This window comes from Podarcis raffonei, chromosome 2 (genome assembly GCF_027172205.1).
Source record: "Podarcis raffonei isolate rPodRaf1 chromosome 2, rPodRaf1.pri, whole genome shotgun sequence".
Taxonomy (NCBI): Eukaryota; Metazoa; Chordata; class Lepidosauria; order Squamata; family Lacertidae; genus Podarcis; species Podarcis raffonei.
This window is the reverse complement of record NC_070603.1, coordinates 50,169,768-50,190,165: the sequence shown is the minus strand read 5'-3', so window position 1 is coordinate 50,190,165 and position 20,398 is coordinate 50,169,768. Positions and strand designations below refer to the sequence as shown.

Sequence of the window (20,398 nt, the reverse complement as noted above, 5' to 3'; positions counted from 1 at the left end):
CAAATTTTCATTCTGTACCATTTTGAGACAAAACTTAAAACTCCAAGGATATGAAAATTCAAATTACTAGCATGCCATTTCATTTAGTTCAAAATTATTAATACAGTGGTACCTCGGGTTAAGAACTTAATTCATTCTGGAAGTTTGTTCTTAACCTGAATCACCACTTTAGCTAATGGGGCCTCCTGCTGCCGCTGCACGGTTTCTGTTCTCATCCTGAAGCAAAGTTCTTAACCCAAGGTAATATTTCTGGGTTAGCGGAGTCTGTAACCTGAAGCGTATGTAACCTGAAGCGTATGTAACCCGAGGTACCACTGTATTCCATAAACCTTCAAATTCTGCCCCCCTCAAAGAAAACGGTCCAATGAAGGGAAAAGAATATCCACTGGAAACATTGGTCTATCTAGCTCAGTAATGGCTAAACTGATTGGTAACATTCAGAATTATTTTTCACTCCTACCTGGAGAAACCAGGGATTGAACCTTTAGTCTTATGCATGTTTCCAAATAAAAACCTTACAGGTAAATGTCACCTTATGTGAGGTTATGTTCCTGGCTATCATGTGTATAAGCAAAATTGTGCAAAGGCAGAACAGGCCCTGGAATGGCACTACACAACCATCCCTATGAGTCTGAAGCCGACACTGAGTAGGCCTTGCTCTCCCCATCAAGGCAGAGAGCTTTTTAAGCCTCCTGCCTTATTTACCGGGCTTTGGGAAGGTCATGCAAGGCCTCTGCAAGACTCTTGTGACCTTCCCAGAGCATGGAAAGCAAGGCAGGGGCTTAAAATCTCTTTCTGATGATACTTTCCCACTGCAGAAAGAGCTTTTTAAGCCCCCACCTTGTTTTCCATATCCTAAGGTCACACACAAGGGCTCCTGCAAGATCTCAGACAGCCATTCTAGAGTTTATTCCTGCTCTCACACCTCTTTTCCACAATCACATATTGAAATCTACCTGAACTTCTTAAATGTTCAGTAGAAGTTGCTTACAGATCTTTACAGCTTTGAATACTAATTTTGCAACTGATGTAGTTCCATGGGATTGTGTATATGTGAGATTGTGTATCCATGACCAGGAGAGCTGTATACTAATTTAAAGACCTTCCTGGGAAGGAAAAAGTCAAGGGACAAATAATTTCATGGGTAAAACAATTTTTAACACTTCGCTATCACATGGGCATACACAGTTTTTATAGGAATGTCATTACATTTTATTTCCAAAACAGTAAAAAGAAAGCAAATTAATGTGAATGCTTTCCTATATCTGGGACAAATAACAACATCCAGTATTTAGAACAGACTTCTCCTGGATCCACAGCAGCCTCAAATGTAATGGAGAATAACTCTGTATGGTAGCTCCAGCCAGTTCAGCATTGTCTGTACCAACTGGTGGACCTTCTCCTAGGTTTCAAAAGTGGAGATAAATGTTTTAAATAAATAAAAATTCCCTGGTTCCTTTAGCAAAGCATGCATAAAACAACTGAGCTACAGCCCGCCTCCCACTAGTCACCCCCTGCAAATTTGCAAATAGGGTGACAGATTTCTAAACTACAGGTAATAAATTCTAGTAATTTTCAGCCCTCCAGTTTCCATTTAAGAAATTAAGTACAGATGACTGGTGAAGCAGCATCTTTCCTCCCCTGAAGCAGTTAATTTGGCATTTTACTGCAGTGAAACAGGCAAACAAACAAATGCTAGTTTTGAATTTTTAATAGTTTGGGCTATAATGCTGCATGCAAGAAAAATGCAGACCGAGAACATTAATATTTCTGACCCAAGTATCATTTATCTAAAAGCAATTGCAGCATTTCGCTTTTAGTACGTTCTTTCCAGAAATTCTGCAGGTGATTTAACTACTGTGTTGCAAATTCTAGGAAAAGACCATGAAAGCATCATGTTCTACATATGGACTGTACTGCACTCTGCTGTATGCTGGTGGTATCGGTCAGCTCAGATATACAAAGCAATTTACCAGGAATTGTGAACAGTACTGCATACTCCCAGTGGCATTTTGAGTAAGCACACTCCTTTTATAGACTCGTCTTTTGTTTAGGGTTCTAAAAAAAAAAGGTATGAGTAAACGGCTTTTGAAGAAAAAGATACACAAAGGCCAAATATTCTAGGGAGCCTTGACATTAGAAGATGCTTCCCTGTAATTGACTGATCTATGAAGAACTTTCCGCAGTGCAGCTAGAAAATGAAACATCAATCAATGGAGTGGACCTGAAACCACCTCCCAGTATACAGTGGTACCTTGGTTTTCAAACTTAATCCGTTCCGGAAGCCCATTCCAAAACCAAAGCGTTCCAAAACCAAGGCGCACTTTCCTATGGAAAGTAATATAAAATGGATTAATCCATTCCAGACGTTTAAGAACAACCCCTAAAACAGCAATTTAACATGAATTTTACTATCTAACGAGACCATTGATCCATAAAATGAAAGCAATAAACAATGTACTGCAGTCACACAATCAATCAGTAGCTGAACTGGGTTCCACAAAGTCACAAAAACAAAAACAAAAGAGCTACAAAAACACAAAATAAATCGCAAAAAAAGACAGACCTCAGCGTAACACTCAAAACAGAAGCGTGGCACTCAAAATGGAGCATGTTCGGCTTCCGAAAAAAGTTTGCAAACCGGAACACTTACTTCCAGGTTTGCAGTGTTTGGGTTCTGAGTTGTTTGAGTACCAAGGCGTTTGAGAACCAAGGTATCACTATATCAGGATTGGCTTCGCAAATGATGGTCATAAACTCTATTTTATGCTATTTTTGGGCAACAGTTATTTCTTTCGAAAACAAAATACAGAAATTAATGTGGCCAAATGAGTCCTAATGCAAACAAGCTCCACCGGTCCAGCAGCTGTGCATAAATCCAAAAGGAATGTCACCCAGAGGCACTCAACTTGGCTAAAGGAGCCAAGTAGTCCCAAAACAGAGCTAAGGAACATGGCTGAACTGCAGTCCCAAAGCTAGAACAATTTGACTTGGTTCAGAACTGCCCACCCCCACCCCCCCCCGCAAAAAATTGGGCCTTCTGCCCCTTCTTCACCAAGACTCCCTGCAGACAGCATAAGAATTTCCTTTGTCTGAACAAAAATCACCTCTAGACAAATGTTAAAGGGAAACAATATGCTTTTTTTGCACCAAGGCCCAAAATAAACACACAAAAATAAATAAGTACACTTACTAACCAAGCAGAGCTGCTCCTCCTTCTGGTATGTTTCTTGATCTGTTGTGTGTGACTGTTGGACCTTCCAAAAGCAATCAGGCATTCAACACTGAAAATCCCCTAAGGGTGGGGGTGGGGATACTGCAAAGCACAGCTCAAAGTGAGGAAAGGGATAGCAGCCAGTGAATCGCTAGGGGTTAGTGAAAAAAGTGTTTGTGTGCAGGGGCCCTGCACAAATGGAAGAGCACCTAATGAAAGCCCCAAACCCTATCCAGACTTTCCCCTGTTTCAGCCAACTCCCCACACCTTTTCAAAACAAGTGGTCAAAAAAGGTAATGAGGCCAGACCTTTCTGCTTCCTGTCATTTGAACACGGCCTCTTCTTCAAATAATCAATATTATTGTAATATTAGTGTCTCAGCAAGAGAGACTGAAAGTGTAGTACACTATAACTCGAAATCTATCCTCTCATTAGTTTTCTCCTCAGCAAAAGAGGGTTTTATTTTACGGCCTCATTCTTGGGCATTTGAGAATTTATTCAGAATTGTTTGGTACAGTTTTTGGAGCTTACCTTATTATTATGAGGTGGCTGAGAGTGCTGTATATGGTTTTCATCTGAGTAAACATTTCCTCTGATACTCCACAGTTTTCTGGGCTGCCTACACTTCCTGATCCAAGAAAGCTCAAAGGAATCACCTCCACACATGTCCACCTGGGCTTCAACTGAAACATAGGCACTTGGGAAGGCTGCAGTGCGTAGATTAGGGGTGAGATGATCTGCATACTGTTAGAAAAGTCACTCCCTTGGTCACCTTAAAAGCAAGATACGCACTTTCAAAACCATGAACTGTGAAGATTGCACAGTTGTTGTTTTCTATTATCTTTTGGGAGGAAATGCAGCTTTTTTCTCATTACTTGACAGAAATTGGTTTTTAAAAATCACACACATGGGGGGCGGGGGAATCAGCACAGTGCTGACCCGAACAGTGGCCTTGACTCAGAATAGCCTATGTAGGTGCCAGAACAAGTAAGCAAGCAATCCCAAAAATGGTAAAGCTAGACAGTCACATGATTGGGTTTACAGTGGTTCCTCTGGTTAAGAACTTAATTCATTCCGAAGGTCCGTTCTTAACCTGAAACTGTTCTTAACCTGAAGCACCACTTTAGCTAATGGGGCCTCCCGCTGCCGCCACGCTGCTGGAGCACGATTTCTGTTCTCATCCTGAAGCAAAGTTCTTAACCCGAGGTACTATTTCTGGGTTAGTGGTCTGTAACCTGAAGCATATGTAACCTGAAGCGTATGTAACCCAAGGTACCACTGTATTTGTTTCTTATTTAAACATGGGAAAATCCATGCAAAACAGTGCCTTGGTCATCCAAGACACGGGAGCCAGTGCAGGTCTGTATATACTCTGTGCCTCTGGAAGGTTGGGCAGAGAAAAGCCACACTCGTATCTATGGGACCGCCTCTCCTGGTATGCCCCACGGAGAGCCTCAAGGTCCATAAATAGCAACACCCTAGTGGTCCCGGGCCCTAAGGAAGTTAGATTGGCTTCAACCAGAGCCAGGGCCTTTTCAACTCTGGCTCCGGCCTGGTGGAACGCTCTGCCTCATGAGACCAGGGCCCTGCAGGATCTGATTTCTTTCCGCAGGGCCTGTAAGACAGAGTTGTTCCGCCTGGCCTTTGGCTTGGAGCCAATTTGATTCCCTCCCTCCCTCTCTTTCTTTTTTCCTTTCCTTCTCCTCCTGCGATGAGGCTACATTTTAATATTTTAATGTTTCCATATTTTAATGTTGTATTTTAATTTTGTTTTTAAGTTGTAATCATTCAATTTGTTTTTATTATTGCTTGTAAGCCGCTCTGAGCCCGGCCTTGGCTGGGGAGGGCGGGGTATAAATAAAAATTATTACTATTATTATTATTATTATTATTACTATTATTATTATTATTATTATTATTATTCCTGTGGCTATAATGGCAGACTATAAGGCAGGGCTTATAAAGGGTTTGGACCTATATCTCTAAAAGGGTCTTTGCCCTGATATATTGTGGGTATTAAGCATATCTTTCTGATAGTATTTATATTTGTGTTTTTGTAGTTTACTGTGGAACTTATTTTTTGCACTGCATTCAGCGTCTAACTCAAACCAGACATTTATAGGAATAAACAGTCATAAAGCTTTTCAAGAAATGCAGAAAAAAATTGTTTCCAAATTTAATTACTTTTGCTGCAGTGAAATTTAGTCCTCAGTCCCTAAGATACACCGTACATACATTTTAAGAGCACATGCATCTAAGTTTCTCCCCCAAATGCACATTATTTTCATAACTGAGCAAATTAAAGTTTATTCCTATTCATGTTCAATGATTTCCTTTTAATTCTGCCCTTGGAATATTGGTTGCTCACTTCAGTGCAATATGTGGACAGCAGAGAGCAGTGTTATCTGGCTTATTTCAACATGGACTTTCAAAACTGCTGTTTGAGCTGTCCAAAAGAAGGAAGAAATGGTGTCTCGGGTTCCCATTTATCACAGAGCAGGATTTCAGACAAAATACTTCCATTCCCTGCACTTAAGTCCTAACTAGTTCCTACCTGTGTTTCATATCCTGTCCAAGTTAGAATGGCTATTAAAGTCAGAACCAAAAAAAGTGCAATATGTAGAAAAATACACAAATTGCAAAGTTAGTGCTGTTGAGCTCCACTCAGATCTTTATCATCTGTTAATAAAATGCATGTTTTAGTGCTTAGTGTAGTAGAGGAGAGATAATGGAATTAATCTGTGAATTTAATAGAAAATAAATATTTTCTCTGAGTGGAGTGCATGCAAATTTATCTATTATCTGATTCTGATAATAAAGTTTGGTGTTGCTGAGTTTAGGGAGGAGGAGACAGTAGAAAATTGGTTGCATATGAGGTCTACTGGTGGTTAAAAAAGTTGAGAAGCTACCTTTTCACATTTTAGTAGAATAATTGGGGGGAAACTAATCTTACTCAGGTAAGATTAGTCCACTCCATTATTATCTACTCTACTCCATAATTATTATTTTTTAGAAGACCTCTGAAGGCAGCCCTGTATCATGGAGTTTTTAATGTTTGGTGTTTTATTATGTTTTTATATGTGTTGGAAGCCGCCCAGAGTGGCTGATGGGTGGGGTAATAAATAATAATAATAATAATAATAATAATAATAATAATAATAATAATAATAATAATTCAATGATTATTATTACTTCATCCTTTCAGCTGGCTAAAACTAATAGCAACATCTGGAAGGCACCAGGTTGGGGAAAGTTAATTTGTTATGACAAGCTGCAGCTCTTCAAGATCTCTTTCCCCTTTCCTGCTACCTGACTCTTTTAATTGGAAATGCCAGGCATTGAATCAGGCTCCTTCTGTATGCAAAACATATGACACACAACAGCATACGTACTGTATATTAATTATTATTATCATTATCATTATTATTATTAATTAAATATACCAGCCTTTGTTAGAAGGAAAGGTACATGCTACATTGGCAACATCAGGAAGATGATGGGTTTCTGTTGATTATCTCTAGGAAGCAGCTATGTTTGCAGAATAATGTTTATAGTGGGGTCGTAATTTATTCAGAAGAATGCTGCATGAATTTGTTTAGGACTGAGCCATTAATAACCAGGCATCAAGTTCACTGCATCCCATAGGTTAGCTTATTGGCAAGTGACAATTGTGAAACCCTCCCCCCTTTTTTTGCTTGCATCTGTTAGTTCAAGAGAAGCCAAAGTGGTGTCAGTGTGTCCAATGATCAGGGCTGATAGGATTTATAGTCCATCAACATCTAGAGGGCACCAGGTTGGCGATGCCTTTATTAAATTGTAATTCTGTGGGCAGGGGCTGTCTAGTTCTGTCTAGACCTTTTGGCCTGTGGCTGTCTTAAATCACCTGTGATTTTCTCTCAATTCTTAAACCGGATACACTGTAAATTAGGTTAGTAGACAAAGAGAAGGAAGTTCTCATAACCATGCAGTACTTGCCCATTTAAAGTAAAAAAAAAGAAGAATAGGCATCTGAGCTTGCACAAAATAGTATAGCATCAACAATTCAGTTCCACATGTACAGCATGACCTCCCCCCAAAATGTGTTGGCAAAGTTTTCTGCAGGTTTTAAAAAATCAGCACAATACTTTCTCCCACCACATTTTACTGAATAGAAAATCCAGATTTATAAAGGATTCTGCAAATGAGCTCTATGATGGGCTTCCCAGAAGCAGCAGCATGAATGACAGTGCTTGGTGCTCTGGTCTTTTATGAAGGCTAATAACATCCTTCAAATATTGTTATTCCTTATTTCCTCTTAATATTCATTAATCTTTTATTTGGGAGCTGTTTAGGGAAAATGATAAAGCAAGACCAATGAAGATGAATATGCAGCTATACTAACTGCTCAGCTTCCTAAGGTAAAATAAAAGAAACAAAAAAGACCACAATTTTCTGGGTCTCCTAGAAGAAATAAAACAGTGATTGCTGGAAAATGCATTGTAGGAAAGATACCGGTATATTGAGAAGGATAGCAACAGGAATCAGCTACCAAAGCTTGGCTTTAGTGAATACTGAAAAATATACACAGAGATTAAACATAGGGATTAGATGGCAACGAAGCAAGCAAAGCCTACTCTTGAGTGCATGATTAAGTGCATAAGTGCACAGAGATGAAAGATCAAAAGCTTAGAAATTCTAAGTAGGGGTACACTAAGTAGAAGTACACTAGGGGGCATATTATTGCCATTTAGAGGCTATGTACAGGCTTATTAGAAGCCTAAAACTCTTTAACAAGGAAAATACTGCTTTAGGAGGGAACAACTGAGCAGAGAAGCAGTAGGAAGAAGGTGCTTAAGCTCTTTCCCACCCATCATTTCCCCACTTTAATTTTCCCCCCAGCAGCTTTTCTCTCCCTTTTCAATCACCCTCTCTTGAATCTTCTCTATATTGGAAAATAAGCACCAGGACATTAATAAGTTCATTTGCCTCTTAGGTGTAATTAGCCCTTTATTGCAATCATAATTGGGAGAAAAGTTGCTTCATTTTTACATTGCAAGTGTCTTGAAGCACAAACATTCCTCCATTGGTTATTATTACTCTTCATGCTCATATCCTGTCTTCTTTGCTACAGTGCCAAGAAGCAACAGCAATACAACTAAACACAATGGCAATGTTCTTCCTCCATGGTCAGAGGCAGTAATTCTGAAACCGCAGGAGGGGCTGCTGCTGTCATTCTCAGGTCCTGCTTGTCAGTTTCCCACAAGCATCTGGTTGGCCACTGTCAGAGCAGGATCCAGCAAAATTGTGTAATAGAAATTTACACAGTCCCATAGCACCCTTAACTTCCCCAATATGACATTACATTTACCAGCTCTCTCCTAATGCCGTCTCTCTCTGGATGGAATTAGACATCAACATTTTGTTGGGAAACTAACCAAGTGCCCATTTGTCCAGTCTTAACTGCACTTGCTCTCATATTCCCTCAAAACAAGTGCTTATTGACTGACAAGCAAGGTAAAATAAGAATGGGAAAGGAAAAAAATCAATGCAACTCACTCTTGGAAACTGCTTAGTGACTAACAATCCCAACACAGAGAAAATTCTCCTGTCCAATTATGATAGTTCTGTTATCTTGTGTAAGCAGCTTTATATAAATACTTGGGGGACAGAATCATAGGATGGTGCAGCATTTCTTGAATAAAAGGCAAGTTTCAAAAATACTATTAGACAGCCTGCTAACAATTAACAGGCTGGTGCTACAATCAGCATACCAAATTATTACTCTGCTTTATGACAATGCTGAACTGGTTGCAGTTTGAAAGGTGAGGCGTATCTAGTTCATGGATAGTTATTGCCACCATGTTTCCTGGGATGGAATAAACCCACAACAGTAGTCTTTTTTCCAAATGAGAATAACAATAGCAATTATTTATAGTATTTAGACAGCATTTCCCACTATGTTCAAAATTAAGGAGTGCTTAGAATGGTCTCAAAAGAAAATGGAACCTTCTAAATGACAACATCCTTCACATATCCTACACTGCAGTGCACATCAGCCTACGAGTAAAGTACTTTGTGATGTGTTCACTACCAAGTTCTTTTCGGGTGGGGGATTAAGGTACCCATTGCCTAAAAATAATCCCTACGTATAAAATGATGTCATCAGAGGAAAAGCTAGGCCAGAACCCTCATAGCATGGAGTGTGTGTGTGTGTGTGTGTGTGTACGTGTACATATAGGCATGCAATAATTTACACAGGAAACATTCTCTCAGAAAGTGGTGTACCCTCATTCATTGGAGTATTTTAGAGTGGGGTTTCTGGTTGTTGTTGTTGTTAAAATTTATATACTGTCCTTCATCTGAAGATCCCAGAAAAATACAACAGAAAAATACAAAATGATAACACAAAATACATAATAAAACAAAACAAAAACAAACCAATAATGCCCCCCCGATAAACTCATTTAAAAAGGCATAGAATGTTAATCAACCAAATGTCTTTTTGAAGAGAATTGTTTTCACCTGCTTCCTAAAGATATATAATGAAGGCCCAGGTCTCTGGAGCAAACATTCCACAAACAGGGAACCACAACAGAAAACAACCACCTCTGAGACCCATTCCATCAGCTCAGGTAGGGAGACTGCTGGGTAGCGAGACTGGTGATAAACCAGCAACATCCTTAAGCTATTTCAATTGTACAGTGCCAAGAACACAAGATCCCCTGCTCAGCTGGACAGAGAGCCTAGAGAAGAGGTGGAATCCCTATAGAGTACAATAGCTCCCCCTCCCCAACCCTCAAGTCTGTCCTGATCCTGCACTGAGGACATTGGTCCTCAGATGGGCACAGCTGGGTGAGACCAAACCCACCCAGGTCTCAATGATGCAGATCAGATTGGCCTCCTCATCCATAATCAAATCTTAATCAGAATCAACCTAGCATTCAGCAACAGCAGCCGCAGACCTGAGGGCTGGCTGATAGGACCACTGCAATCCAGCAGATTGGAGAAAGGTCAGGCACACAGCACAGACACTAGCTGTCTGTGCTGTTGTGCCCCTACCCTACCTGCCCCAGCTCCCATAACATATCTCCCTCTACCCTGAACCACTGTGACTGCTCCTCCCCCTGCTCTCCCTGGGGTCCTCTCTTCCAAGGCCACTCCCACATCTTTAAATTAAAAACAACAACTATACTGAACACAGTGTGCAACAGTCTGTTCAAATTTCTTCATTTAGAAAAACAACAACCCAGAATCAACCAAATCAGCTGAACCCTGGAATGCCTATGAGTTTCCACATCCCACACATCTGGAGCTCTTTAAAGACATTGGTTTTGGTGGAACAGCAGTCGTCTCTCTTTAAAATACAGCAGGGAAATGCAGGAAGAAATGTTTTGTCTTGGTGGCCTCAAATGCCATAAATTCTTTATTATCTGTGCCACGTTTACATAAGCAGCTGTTCCATTTTCAAAGCATCAAGCAGGCAACATAAAACATTTAGCTAAATGGCTGCATACCACACAGACTCTGTGTTAATCAGCCTCATTTGAATCAAGACTAGCAGATGAGAAGGCAGAACCTTTCTAACCATTAAAGCACATTGGGAGGATTATAAAAACCAAAAGTATTTTCCCTGTGCTGAATGTGTACAGCATGGGCCAACATGTGGTATTTATTGGTTTGTGCACAGGCAAAGAAAGGTTTCAAACCGCAGAGTAAAAGCAGGTAGCCTCACAACAGGTTACAATTCCATCCAGTCAATGAAATGGCTAAAGGAAGAGTGATGTACTCTTTGCAAAAATGCAACTATTACTCTCCAGCTGCCAATCAATGTAAGATTAATGTGCATGTTTGCATGTACACTAGATGGTATTAGACAGATGGGAAAAGCAGCAATTACAGAGGTAAATGGTGCAATAAAGCACTTCTGTTTAGCTGTTGTTAATATTTTGTAAATAATTAACCATCACTTTTGGACAGCCTTATTTCTTGTTGAGCAGACAGATTGTAACACCAACAGTGTACCCTTATAAAATGTTGCCTGCATGACCTATTGAAAATCCATTACTTTATTTCTATGGAGTTTTCCAGTGTGCTGCCCCATGCTCTTGGACATCAGTAGAAAGGCTTTGGGATGTGTCAGACATCTTTATTTTATTTTTCAAATGATATATGTGCATGTGGGATTCTTTGATCCCTGAAAAAGCTGATGCTCAAACTCAGAGACATCATAGAATCATAGAACTGTACAGTTAGAAGGGACTCTGAGGATCATTCAATTCCAACCCTCTGCAATGCAGAAACATGCAGCTGTCTCATACAAGGATCAAACTTGCAACCTTGGCATTATCAGTACCATGCTCTAACCGGCTGAGCTATGCCCCAACAAAGAGTAGTGGACTTCTGCATTTGTATTGACATTTGACACAGGCAAATGCATGAGAAATACTGCTCATAGCACCACAATTCCAACACCATTTTGCTGCCTTGCAAAACATTTCTAATTTGTGATGGGGAGGAGAGCCTAGATGGATATGCAGGAACATACTGTTGGGATACTGCCAGAGAGATGAAGTCCATCTTGGCCCCCAAGCTCGGATGCCGGACGATCCATCGACCTCCCGTAGTCAGGCAATATCAGCAATTCAGCGACACTAAGCCTCAGGCTTAGTGCACACTATATCAGCAGAATTGACACAGCAGGAAGTTGCACAAGCAGAGAGCAGAACATGCATATTTACAGTTTATTAGGCATTGGTCAGAACAAAGAAATCATGACCGTCTCCTCCGACTGCTCAGGCAAGACAGGCAAAAACGAAACGAACTTACAACATAAACATCCTGTGAGACAGGAACTTACGCAGGCTGTTATACAAACATCCTGCTCCCTTTTAAGGTGGAACGGAAATATCCTAACATCCTCCCCCTTTCCGTGTAACCTGTAGTACCTGTGGTTCAACCCAATTGCAACCTTTGTGCGTAAACCTTCAGTTGTTCTCTGTTAACAACCTTAGACAACAGATCAGCAGGAATTTCATTTCCTGGCATGTAGGACACCTGAATGAGTCCTTTCTGAATACACTCTCTTGCACGATGTAGCTTAATCTGCAAGTACTTGGTTCTTTGCTTGCAACTCTCCGAGTTCAGCAAAGCCAAACAAGATCTATTGTCTTGATACACTTGTATAGGACATTTCACAGAAACCCCAATGTCCTTAAACAGTTGCATCAACCATTCACAATCCATGAGTGAAAATGACAGAGCATTGAGTTCTGCTTCACAGGAACTTAGGCTAACTGTTGTCTGCTTTTTGCACAACCAGTCAAACAGGCAGTGATTGTACATGTAGCATACTCCAGAAGTGCTTGTACCATCCGTGGTGTCACTTCCAAAACTTGCATCTGCAAAGATTTCAAGACCTCCAGTCTTCTGACTGGTGAACCTCAGCCTGTAGTGCATAGTCCCTTTCAAATACCGGGCTATGCGCTTCAGAGCTTTCCAATCCTGAACAGTAGGATTGTTAGCATGTCTGCTCAGCAGGTTAGTGCTTACAGCAATGTCAGGTCTCGAACATCTAGCAATGAAATTCAACTTGCCTAGAATGCATCTGTACAGCGTTGTGTCAGAAAACGCTTCAGCAGTACTATCTACCTGGTAACCTGTCACCATCGGTGTGTCTGCTGGGTTTGCATCAACCAAATTCAACCTGGTTAATACATCAGTAATTTTCTGTGTTTGGTGTACCAGAAAATTACCTGCTTGGTCCCTCTCCACCTGCAGAGAAAGATAGTTGGATACCTCACCAAGATCCTTCATGTCAAAGTGCTCCTTCAGCTGAGCTAGGGTGCTTTGGTAAAAAGCCTGATTCTTCCAAAACATCAGAAGATCATCAACAAAACATAAACAATACAGTTTGTTTTGCCCCTCCTCCTTGACAAACACACATGGATCAGCTTTGCCCTGGTGAAAACCTAGAGAAAGCAACGTTTCAGTGAGTTTTGTGTTCCAACACCTGGCACTCTGCTTGAGACCATACAAGGATTTCCGCAGTTTACAGACCATTCCCTTCTGTATCTGCATCCCGTCAGGTGGAAGCATGTACAGCTCCTCCCCCAGAATCCCGTACAAAAAAGCTGTATTAATGTCATGATGGGAAACATGCATTTTCTCCTCCGCAGCGATCTTGAGCATCAGCCGAATGCTCTCATATTTGACCGTGGGTGAGTAGGTCTCGTGGTAATCCTGCCCTGGTACCTGTGAAAAACCTCTGGCAACCAATCTGGCTTTGTGTCTGACAACCTTGCCATTCTGGTCTGTCTTGGCCTTGAAGACCCATTTGCTGCCAACCAGTCTCATTCCTGGGACTACCGGTACCAGTTCCCAAGTCTGGTTCCTGTTTAAGGAATCAACTTCAGCCTTCATGGCATTAAGCCAAGGCTCAGCATCTTTAGAGGTTAACTCCTGGACCTCTTTGAAGCTTGAAGGTTCCCACACCTTCTCTGAGCTACTAAGAACAGCAGTTGCCATCTTAGCAAACTCATCAGCAAATCTCTTTGGAGGTTTGCCTTTGGTCGCCCTTTCAGACCTGCGAACCAGACGCAAGTCTTCTGGACTCATCTCCTCCTTCTTCGGAGAAAAGTGACCAATGGTGAACAGTGGTTCTTCCAGTTCATTGTCAGACTCATCAGATGGTCTGACTGAGGCCTTTGCGCTCTTGTAGTCTGCTGTGTCATCACTGTCACTGACAGCAGCAGCAGCGCCGCCCACTGAACTGGAATCCGAACTCTGATCATCATCATCATCATCCTCATCCTCAGTTTCCTCAGCTTTCTCAGCATGATCTGCTTTCTTCACATCACCTTCATCCTCCTCTGGGTAACTCTGGAAAATTCCCACATTTTCCCCCCACTTAGGATTGTACTCAACACTCCTTGTGAACTTTATGGATTTAGAGTTAGTCATCCATACCCTGTATGCACCTTTTTCGTACCCCATGAACAAACCATGTGCCCCACGCTTCCCAAGCTTGTTGCTTTGTGGGGTGTGTACCCACATGTCAGAACCAAAGATTCTCAAGTGTTTGACATTAGGTTTCTTACCAAACATCTTCTCATAGGGAGTGCAGCCAATAGGTGATGACAGTCTGCGATTAAAACTGTAAACAAAATTCGAGAGAGCCTCCCCCCAAAACTTCTCAGGGAGGTTGGCATCATGCAACAAGGTTTTTATCCCTTGCAGCAACGTTTGATTTGCTCTCTCCGCAAGCCCATTCATCCATGGCGATCTAGGCGTTGACAAGTCATGCTGGATTCCCTTCTCAGTCAGGAAAGCTTCAAACTGCTGAGAAGTGAATTCCCCGCCTCGATCAGTAAACAGACAACCAATACGTTTACCGTGAGCATTCTCCAACCAAGCACAGAATGCCTTGAACCTAGGAAATGCTTGCGATTTGTGCTCGAGCATAAACACATGAATGTACCTGGAAAAAGAATCAATTAGAACCATGAAGTACCTTGCTCCTCCCAAAGAGGGCGCTAGAGGGCCTACCAGGTCTGCGTGAACTAGCTGGTAGGGTTTGGAAGCCTGCCTGCTAGACTCCTTGCCTTTTGGAGCAACCTTCACCTTGTTCTCTGCACAAGATACACATTTCATGTGAAATTTGCAAGGTTTGATGTCCAAACCTTCAACCAACCCAGGCATCTTGGCTAGCGCTTGCCAAGAGAGGTGACAAAACCTTCGATGTGCATCATGAATGCAACCTGCATGAAGAACCTTGTTAGTTTGTGCAACACAACAAGTATCAGCATTAGACATAGCAACACCATTGTCATCATAAGTTAGACAGAACAAACCATCCATCAACTTTGCATGCCACATGTCCTCTTTGCCTTTTCTGATGACACAGATAGTCTTCTTGAAGGATACCTCAAAACCACGCCCAGTCAGCTGTGGTACACTTATCAAATTGTCCACAGCTCCTGGAACAAAAAGAACATTACTAATCGTAGTATGCAGACTTTCAAGTTTCACAGTCCCAACTCCTGTAGCTTGCAAAGTCCTTCCATCAGCCAGCTGGACCTCTCCATCTTGAGGTGTGAAGGAGATGAACAGATGGCGGTCTTTGGTGAGATGGCGCGTGGCCGCAGAGTCAACAATAAACCTGGCCTTCCCCTTCGAAGCAGATTTGCTGGCAAACAAAACCTTGTTTTCCACCAGCGTGGGCTTTTGCAGCTTGCCTTTAGCCTTTGGTGAAGCTGTGCCAGCAAACATAGCCGTGTTTTCCACTGGCGAGGGCTTTTGCAACTTGCCCCCCTGCTCCTGGCCATCAGACGTGCCTTTGGCCTTTGGTGGAGCTGTACCAGCAAACATAGCCTTGTTTTCCACTGGCGTGGGCTGTTGCAACGTGCCCCCCCGCTCCTGGCCACCTGCAAGCATCTTGCTCTGTTTACGTCTGGTCTTCCGGCCTCTGCAAAGGCTCTGACCTTGGTTCTCACGAGAAACAGAGCTCTCAGCTGCCGACTCCTTGGCTCCCTCTGGAGGCTGGAATGCTGCCTGGGATGACATCACAGTCAGCTCCCCCTGCAGCTTGCAACCGGTGCCCTCGGCATCTCTGCATTCACTAGCATTCTGGGAAACAGCCAGGACCTCCGATGCATTCAAACACTGGGCTGGGATTATTGGCTGGTGGGCCTTTTTCAAAGCATCCCACATGTCACGTGCCGTGAGATTTCCAGCAAGCGTCTTTATTTCCTCCAGAGAGACGGACAAGACTATTACGTCTATGGCTCTCGAATTCTGAGCCTGCCATCTCCCTGTCAGAGGAACTGGAGGGGCTTCACAGACAGTATGCCAGACTCCAAACTGACGCAGCAAACTCTCACACCATTTTGCCCAGCTCTGATAATTGTCCCGATTTAATTTTGGGCACTCAGCAGCTTCAGAGGCTTGGAAAAACTCCATTCCACCTCTTAACGCCAGCCGTGAGTCTTCTTCACTTCAGAGACTCCTTATCTTGGCACCCATAAATCACGATGCCTCTGGCTCGGCTCCCAGGCCAATTAGTTTTGCCGGACATCAAAGACGTCTTCCGCGGCAAACAGAAAAGCCTCTGCTTTCGCTTTTCCAACATAACTTTCAGCAGTCTGTCGCTGTCTTACTCTTCTGCAAGTGCCGTGAATCTGGGCCCAAAACCTGTTGTTGGGATACTGCCAGAGAGATAAAGTCCATCTTGGCCCCCAAGCTCGGATGCCGGACGATCCATCGACCTCCCGTAGTCAGGCAATATCAGCAATTCAGCGACACTAAGCCTCAGGCTTAGTGCACACTATATCAGCAGAATTGACACAGCAGGAAGTTGCACAAGCAGAGAGCAGAACATGCATATTTACAGTTTATTAGGCATTGGTCAGAACAAAGAAATCATGACCGTCTCCTCCGACTGCTCAGGCAAGACAGGCAAAAACGAAACGAACTTACAACATAAACATCCTGTGAGACAGGAACTTACGCAGGCTGTTATACAAACATCCTGCTCCCTTTTAAGGTGGAACGGAAATATCCTAACACATACAATGTAGATCATTCTAACTACAAAAAATGTTTTGCTTATGTAGCGCCCTGACCGAGGTTTTGCTGCACTTGTTGAGGATGAGTATGTGAAGAGACTGAAATAATTAAATTGTTCAGTTAAGTTGTTTTGTAGATAAACTGCTAGACGTAAAGAAAATAGGCCATATTTCACATGGTTGAAATGGAGTGAGCAAACTATGTTACCATGGCACCCCTAACTCTTGAATACAAGGCAGATTAGTAGGCAATCCTATCCACATTTACCAGGGAGTAAGTCCCATTGAGGGATGCGGGTGGCTTTGTGGTTTAACCCACAGAGCCTAGGACTTGCCGATCAGAAGGTCGGCAGTTCGAATCCATGCAACGGGATGAGCGCCCGTTGTTCGGTCCCTGCTCCTGCCAACCTAACAGTTCGAAAGCACATCAAGTGCAAGTAGATAAATAGGTACCGCTCCGGCAGGAAGGTAAACGGCGTTTCCGTGCACTGCTCCGGTTTGCCAGAAGCGGCTTAGTCATGCTGGCCACATGACCTGGAAGCTGTATGCTGGCTCCCTCGGCCAGTAAAGTGAGATGAGCGCCGCAACCCCAGAGTCGGTCACGACTGGACCTAATGGTCAGGGGTCCCTTTACCTTTACCTTTAAGTCCCATTGAATTCACTGGAATTTACTTCAGAATCAGCCAAGTTACTTAAAGAATCATCTGTGCTCATATGAACCAGCCAGAGCATTGCTCCCACCATGAAGGGAGGTTAGATTGGTGGGCACAATATATGGGAACTTTTCAGTGATAGCCCCACAACTGTTGAACTCCCTCCTTCAGGAATTTGATTGTCCCCCTCCTGAAACAGAATTGTTAGAATCCAAAACTAAGACTTTGTCAAAAATGTACAACTTGCTGTTGAAATGGAATACTCAGGATGAAACGGTTAAATCTGTAATGATTAAATGGGCACAAGACGTTGGACATAATATTATGTTTGCTGACTGGGAACAGTTGTGGACCACCGGGATTAAATTTACGGCATGTAATGCCCTAAGAGAGAATATTATGAAAATGATATACAGGTGGTACATGACCCCAGTCAAGCTTGCAAAAATCTATCATTTGCCCAATAATAAGTGTTGGAAATGTAAGGAAAATGAAGGTACATTCTTTCACCTTTGGTGGACGTGCCCCAGGATTAAGGCTTTCTGGGAAATGATATATAATGAATTGAAAAAGGTATTTAAATATACCTTCTTGAAGAAACCAGAGGCCTTTCTCTTGGGCATGGCCGGCCAAGTGGTGCCAAAGAAGGACAGAACTTTTTTCATGTATGCTACAACAGCAGCAAGAATACTCATTGCAAAGTATTGGAAGACGCAAGATCTACCCACTCTGGAAGAATGGCAGATGAAACTGATTGACTGTATGGGACTGGCAGAGATGACGAGCAGAATCCGTGACCAGGGAGAAGAGTCGGCAGAAGAAGATTGGAAAAAAATTAAGGACTATTTACAGAAATATTGTAAAATTAAGGAATGTTGAATGGTGTTGGATTGAAATTGAGTGGTTTCTAGCTGTAATGATATAAAGGAACAAGGATGGGGGGGGGAAAGGGTCTGGAAAATAAGGTAATATTATAAGCTGTAATGCTTTAAGTGAAGGATTTGCTGAACAAATAATTTTAATTGGAATACAAGGAGGAGAAGTATGAGGAGGTCTGGGAAATTTGTTATGGAAAAATATGATTTATGAACTATATGTTTTTAAAAATCTTTTTGTTTGTTTTGTTTTTGCTTGTTTGTTTGTTTAAAAAAATTTGGAAAATTTAATAAATATCTTTTAAAAAAAATGATTGTCCCCCTCCTTTTAGGTGGGTCTATAAAAAGTTTTTCCCCCTTTCATATTGCTATTAATGGAGGTGGTATGCCATCCAGTCATGAATTGCCAGATTCCCACTTTCTTACAAGTTTGCATGTGAAACAGTCTAAGGGCTGCCTAACGTCTTTCAAAAGTACTTTCACTAGAGCATGAGACTCCTGGCACCACTCATGATGAAATCAAAGTAGCAGGTTCTGCTTGTAGTGATGGGTCTTATGGACATGCTGCCACTCTCAGGGAACATTCTATGTATTTTGTGCACATTGTATGTTCAGGGGGAATCGAACATAACATGTGTAAAATATAGCTAAAATTCCTAAACTAAGAAAAATGTGCAAAACTTTCTATTAGAGTGATGACACATTATCAAGACCCATTGCTCCCAGGAGGACATACTCAATACAACACCTTTCAGCCATGGAAGCAATAGTTGTGACAACATTGCAGCTAATCCAGGAACAAAAGAAGATAAATTTGGCTTCTTCTTGCTCATCTGGCAATATCTTAGTTAATTAAAACAGAAAGCAGAGACAGTGCAGGAAGAGCCTATTTATTTTTATTGTAGTCCTCCTCTTTACAAGTCTCTGGTGTTTTCCCCATTTTTTAATCCAAGAGAATAGATGGAGTAAGCTCATGCTGACTTAAGCACTTTTAAAAACTACCATTCCAAAACTCACAGTCACAGGCAAGGCTCAATACTGCTAAGAATTGACTCAGCTCAGTTGAAATCACTAGGGTTATGCTAATCTAGATCAGATGATGATCATGTTGAGACAGCCAAACTTTTAGGAGGCTGACAATGCAGAACATTATTTGGAGGTCAGCAAAAGGCAGCTATACAGGACAAGTTTTGAAAACTCTAATTGCCTAAATTTATTCCCTCTCAGCTCTTATAACCTTTAGTTTTAATTTAGGAAAAGATGTGAACACAGTCTGGAGACCTCATCCGGCAGGTAAGTAAGCATACATTGGGAATTTGATTTTATAGGAAATGCTGAATAACCAATATCCTCTGGATGATAAGGTGTCTAAACACAATTATGAACTTGAGTGTCTTGATCACTTGGACTATTGGTATGGTTTTGCCAAAAGTGTTGAATGATTTTGCATAAGATCAGGTATTTAAAACCATGGATATAATGTTCACTGATAAGGTGCAACCTTGCAGGGCTCAGAGAGCAGTCAGATTTACATATAAAAGAGAATAAAATTGTATTTTAATTGTATTCTGGTTCTTTTTATTTCTTAATTTTACAATACATTTTAATACTGACTGCTTAGTTTTGTCCATATGCAGTTAACAAAAAATAAAAATAAAAGGAAACCATGGTTCCCACTATGAGAATGAGATGCAGTAAGCCTCAGGCTTGTGCATTCCCCCTTCTCCTCTTGCATACCAGAAGAGGCTATCTTTAAGGCACCTGAACTTGGAGAACTATGGTTTGGTTAAACTGTGGTTTGAGAACCAGTCAGAATTTGATTTGATTTTGACTTGTTCTTAAAAACTATACTTTAAATACCTCACACTTCCCTGAGTTACTAACCACCAGCCTGGTCAAAATAAAGAATCCTAACATTAACATATGATTAATTTTAAATTAGATCATTATAATGCTTAGGATTTTAGCAGCACAGTCCTCCACATTATCAGAAATAAGCCTTATGATGTTCAACAGAGCTTATACTCTGTGAGTTTACTCAGGAGAAAGGACTGCAAGTGTGTTTACTAAGCAGTGAGTCCAATTCTATCCAATGAAGCTTACTCTAAAGTAGGG

At 41.7% G+C, this 20,398-nt stretch overlaps 1 protein-coding gene and 1 long non-coding RNA gene across 10 annotated transcripts in view; one reads left to right on the top strand and one right to left on the bottom strand.

The window, feature by feature from the left end:
* Positions 1 to 20,398, bottom strand: part of KCNIP1 (potassium voltage-gated channel interacting protein 1) — a 546,638-nt gene that overhangs the window by 357,943 nt on the left and 168,297 nt on the right. The window contains exon 1 of one of the 9 annotated variants that reach the window (XM_053376537.1): positions 3,198 to 3,283. The exons of the other annotated variants lie outside the window; for them this stretch is intronic. The gene's annotated coding sequence lies outside the window, so the exon portion shown is untranslated. Of the gene's footprint in view, positions 1 to 3,197; positions 3,284 to 20,398 lie in introns of those variants that run through there. 9 annotated transcript variants of the gene reach the window in all.
* Positions 1 to 20,398, top strand: part of LOC128407761 (uncharacterized) — a 67,473-nt gene that overhangs the window by 20,251 nt on the left and 26,824 nt on the right. The window lies entirely within an intron of this gene.